Source organism: Microtus pennsylvanicus, chromosome 7 (assembly GCF_037038515.1).
Source record: "Microtus pennsylvanicus isolate mMicPen1 chromosome 7, mMicPen1.hap1, whole genome shotgun sequence".
Taxonomy (NCBI): domain Eukaryota; kingdom Metazoa; phylum Chordata; class Mammalia; order Rodentia; family Cricetidae; genus Microtus; species Microtus pennsylvanicus.
The window spans coordinates 110053051-110058032 of NC_134585.1; the positions used below are offsets into that span (position 1 = coordinate 110053051).

At 42.5% G+C, this 4982-nt stretch overlaps 1 long non-coding RNA gene across 1 annotated transcript; it reads left to right on the forward strand.

Moving 5' to 3' along the window:
• Positions 1–225: 225 nt before the first annotated feature.
• LOC142853882 (uncharacterized) lies at positions 226–3358 on the forward strand. The gene is made up of 3 exons (XR_012911276.1): positions 226–321; positions 1277–1411; positions 2493–3358. It is a non-coding gene; the product is annotated as an uncharacterized LOC142853882 (long non-coding RNA).
• The last annotated feature ends 1624 nt before the right edge of the window (positions 3359–4982 follow it).

Sequence of the window (4982 nt, forward strand, 5' to 3'; positions counted from 1 at the left end):
CTACAGAGATGACTATTTTATGTTAAGCATCTGCAGTAAATGATTTTTTAAAAATGCTGTGTATGATGGTGCATGTCTTTAATTTCAGCACTTTGGAAGGAGAAGTAGTAGGACCTCTGTAAATTCAAGGCCAGGCAAAGCTACCTGAAACTTTGTCTTAAAAAAGAAAGAAAGAAGAAAGGAAGGGAGGGAGGGAGGGAAGGAAGACGAAAAGGAAGGAAGGAAGAAAAAGAAAGAGAAAAAAAGGAAAGAAAAAAGCACAAAACCAAATGTTTCACATATATATGCAAAAACAAGGATGAACTCAGAGAACCCTGGAAGGTGAGTTGGAAACACTGTAACCAAGACCTGTTACTCTCTAGATGGAAAAGTTTGAGTTTATCCAAGGCCATGCAGGGCAGTGCTTCCAACTCAAACAACTCAGTTGTTTAATTCCCAGGCTCTTTAGCTCCTCCTTTTCCCCCTCCCTACTTATGGATAATGCCATAGCTGGAGACAGCAGCTGTGACTCTGAAAAGAGGAGTAGAAAAATTTAAAGATAAAAACAGCAACATTTTAAGTAACGTTGTAACACAGCGTTCTGTTTTGAATTGATAGCTGGAAAAAGAGAAGGGGGAAAAAACCACATACTTCATGGTTATAGGCAGGAGAGAGCCCATTTGAAAACAAAGCCTCACGTGCTGTTTTAACTATCACCCTCCAATATCTCCCTCTGCAGCTAGTACTGCTAATATCCCTGAAGTACAGAGACTACAAGAAATAAAACTTCACTTCTCAGAGCCAATGAGAGAGCTCAGTGGTTAAGGTGCTTGCTGCCAGACCCGATTTCCACCCTTTAGACCTTTGCGGTGGAAAGGAGAGAACTGATTCTCCCAGGTTGTTTTCTGGCCTATCACAGCCACGGCACACGCTTGCCTACGCACACTGCACACAAAATAGATGTTAAGAAAAAAAAACAGTAATAAACATCGTGTGCATTTTTGATAGATTCAGTCATTCAACCAGTATTTATTTTTTGAGCTCCTGTCACGAAACTGGCTCTGTGTCTCTAGTCTGAGCTTCTCTGCTCAGCTGTCCTTCATGAGGCTGCATCCATCAGTGTCTGAGCAGTGCAATTCATGGAGCGGGTTTTCCCGGAATACTTGTGGACAGAATGAGTTTTATCACGGCTTGCTTTGTGATAAACTAAGTAGTTACCACCTCAGACATATATTTTGGGAGCACGAGACATAATGTAGACTAACTGGCTCTGATGGGACCTTTCTCTTCATTTTAGCATGCGCCTTCCCGTTCAATCTATCATCCAAATAACCTACAATGTCTGGCTATGAAAAGATTCCTGACACAAAATTCATTTGAATATGGTCAACGGATGACAAAGCTCTGGTGCTCAGCTGCTGCTGTCATTTAGGTGTGGACAGATTGTCGTCATGGTTACGATTTTGCTCTTTAAAAAGGAAACACTTTGGTATTTACTATAGTTATCATAGTTTGCATGAGATAATTTTGGGGATATAATTAGAGAGGTTACGTGACTGAGCAGTTTTGGAAGTTCCAGATTCCAACAGCAATACTTAACATACATCTCGAAAATTGCATGTATACATTTGTATTAGACTTATTTCTTTACTTTATGTATATTTCTGCAGGGCTGAGACTTGACCTTAGAGTTTCATGCATGCTAGGCAAGCATTCTACCAGTGAGCTTTATTCCAGCCCAGGGATGTGTGTGTGTGTGTGTGTGTGTGTATTTTTAAAGAATTCTTATTTTATATGTATGACTGTTTTGACAGCACATATGTACATGCATTATGTATGTGTCTGAAGCCATAAGAGAGTGTTGGACTCCCTAGAATTGAGAATACAGATGGCTGTGAGCCACTGTGTTGGTGCTGGAAACTGAACCTAGGTTCTTTGCAAGAGCAGAAAGTGCCTTAACTGCTGCTGAGTCGTCTCTTCAGCCTGAGGAATCCTTTTTTTTTTTTTTTTATCCCCTTTGAGACAAGGTTTCTATGTGTAACAACAGCCCTGGATGTCCTGGAACTCACTCTGTAGACCAGGCTGGCCTCAAATTCACAGAGATCCTCCTGCCTCTGCCCCCAGAGTGCTGGGATTAAAGGTGTGGCCACCACCACCTGCCGAGTAGTAAATTTTAGAATGATGTGGATACTGGGAGTTTTAACAGCTGTGGAGACCAAGTGATATTCAGCCATGCCTTTTCAGTGAAACTGGATCAAATCTTTTTACGTGCTTTTCTCTGTTATCTCCCTTAAAGAACAGTCCCTCTAGTAGATAAAGCAGTGCCACTTGGGACTGCAGAGCGTTATAGCTTCTATTTTCTCTTCCGAAAGAAAGGAATACTGTCCTCTGACCTGGGAAGACAGTGGCGGCCTGTGGTGTGTGACCTTATTCTCTGACAGGATTCTGGCGCGTGTGTGGGATTTTTGTTTATTTATTTATTTTTTGATAGCTTATACTTTCTTACTTTTTAGCAGATACAGAGACAAGGCACCTGGCATCTGAAACTCAACCAATCCCAGGTTTCCTAACCTTGAGGGCAGAAGAAAGGGATCTCAATATCGTTGCCACTTTTAGGTGGACCTAAGATCCCAGCTGATGAGCTCACGCCAGCCAGTGGAAGAGATACACGAGCTTGGGTCTCAAAGAGTATGTACTCTGAAGATGAAATCATAAACGAGGACATCTGATGTGCGTCTCATACACAATGAGCAAGGGGAGGCTGCTGACGGAAATGTCACACGCAGCTGCTTTGAGAGCTCCGCTCTCCCCCTGTGCCGCTCCGCCCTGCCCTCTTCCTGCGTGCGAATCATTTGGGGCTCGCTGTTCTCATCCTGCTTGCTTTGAAGAGGGCTGTAAATTGATAGCTGTTACTGCAGTCTCTTTCTTCATGGTTGGTTGATGTGCCTGATGGGGCTATAAGAAAAACTGGCTCAGCTACAGTTTGAGTCACGGTGGAAGATTTACCTCAGGAGAGACTTGCCTGCAGTGCCCTGAACAGTTAAAAGTGCCGCCTGTGGTTCCCATTACACTCTGTTCATCAATGTACTCAGAACAAACTGTTTTCTCCTACAACTTCCTCAGTTATTCAACTAAAACCCGCAGCCCTGTGTGAATTAATGGGTTGGGGAACAGGCTGTTTCCTCCAACCTTGAGCTCTCTTCCCTCTACTCGTCCATCACTCAGCCCTCCTCTTTTGGATTTAAGTTGAGAAACCTGCACATTTTGAAGACATCTTTCCTGACCCCACTGCTTAAAACGAGGATGACTCCCTAGGCCCCTCTGTAACACTCAGTCTTGGTCTTTACCACTGATGTTAGGCTTACTTCCTAAGAATTGCTCGGTGTTTATCTTCGCTATCAGATTGTGAGTTCCATGAAGGGTGAAATTGTGCCCATTTGCATCTTGACTCTCCAGCACCAGGTACCGTGCGTCACCAAATTCGTTCGGCGAATAAATGAGTGATAAATTACATCTCATAATCACTTTGAGATTCCTTTGTTGAAAACCCCACTCCTGGACTCTCTGTGCTGTACCAGCCATGCAGGTAAAATTAAGAGCAGGTGTTGAACAAGAGCCAAAAGGAATCCTGCTTATTGAATGGCTCTCTTTGCCCTGACTATTTCTTATCTTTCTGTATCAATACGATCTAAATTCTCCTGTCATGGGAGCTGTTCTCTTTAAGCAACCATGTCTTAGATGACTGTGGTCTATTTTTATATGAGAACAGAAATCGCTGGGTACCCCCACCTGCACAGCCTCCCTGGGAACAGCCATTCTATAGGTTTTCTTTTGGGCCACCAACCAGCTCCCAAATCATGGCATGGAGACGTCTGTGTTATGAATGTGTGGCCATAGTTTAGGCTTGTCCCACTTCTAAGCTCTTATAACTTAATTTAACCTGTTTCTCTTCATCTATGTTTTGCCTTGGGACTTTTTACCTTTCTTTCATTCTTAAGTCCTACCCTGTGTCTGCCTGGCTGGCTCCGGGCATCTCCCTCTCTTTCTCTTCCCTTGTCTTCTCTCCAGCCTAGATTTCTCCTACTTATTCTCTCTGCCTGCCAGCCCCACAGGCCATCCCTCTACTGCCTAGCTGTTAACCGGTCTGCTTTTTATTAGACCAGTCAGGTGTCTTAGGCAGGCAGGGAAACATCTTTACATCATTAAACAAACGCAACCTAAACAAGTGTAACAATCTTTACCTAGTCAAAGTCATGTTCTGTACCATAAACAAATGTAATACACTTTACCTAAAGTAATGTTCTGCAACAGGAGGTGATGAGGGGAAGAGTTACTAAAGAAAATATTCATATAATATTTAAGAATGAGTTCACTGACTACAATAAACCTGTTTGTTTTGTTTTGTTTTTGTTTTTCAAGACAGGGTTTCTCTGTGTAGCTTTGGAAACTGTCCTGGATGGAACTCACTCTGTAGACCAGACTGGTCTCGAACTCACAGAGATCCGTCTGCCTCTGCCTCTTGAGGGCTGGGATTAAAGGCATGCACCACCATTGCCTGACTTAATTTCAATAAACCTTTACCAAAATAACTTAACTCTAAGTTAAAATAATAATAAATAAAATAAAATAAGTTATTTAAGTTAAAATAAATTAACTCTAGGTGCTTCTGAAATATCAACCTGAACTCATTCAATTTTTGTTTTGTTGTTGTTGTAGTAATGTCTTACCCCATAGCCCAGACTGACCTGAGACTCACTGTGTAGTCCAAGCTGCCTTTGAGTTCCCTGGAGTCCTCCTGCCTCAATCTCTCGAGTGCTGAGATCACAGGTATGGGACACTACTATACTCATTGAGTATCTTGTTCTAGTTGGAAATGTCTTAGAATAGACTCATAACTGAAAGGGAAAATTCATTAATTCTTTGACTATTGACTGAACAATTGTTAACAAACACCACCAGTCAAGCGCTTCTCTGGGTATTTGGAAATGTCAGTAAGAGCAGGC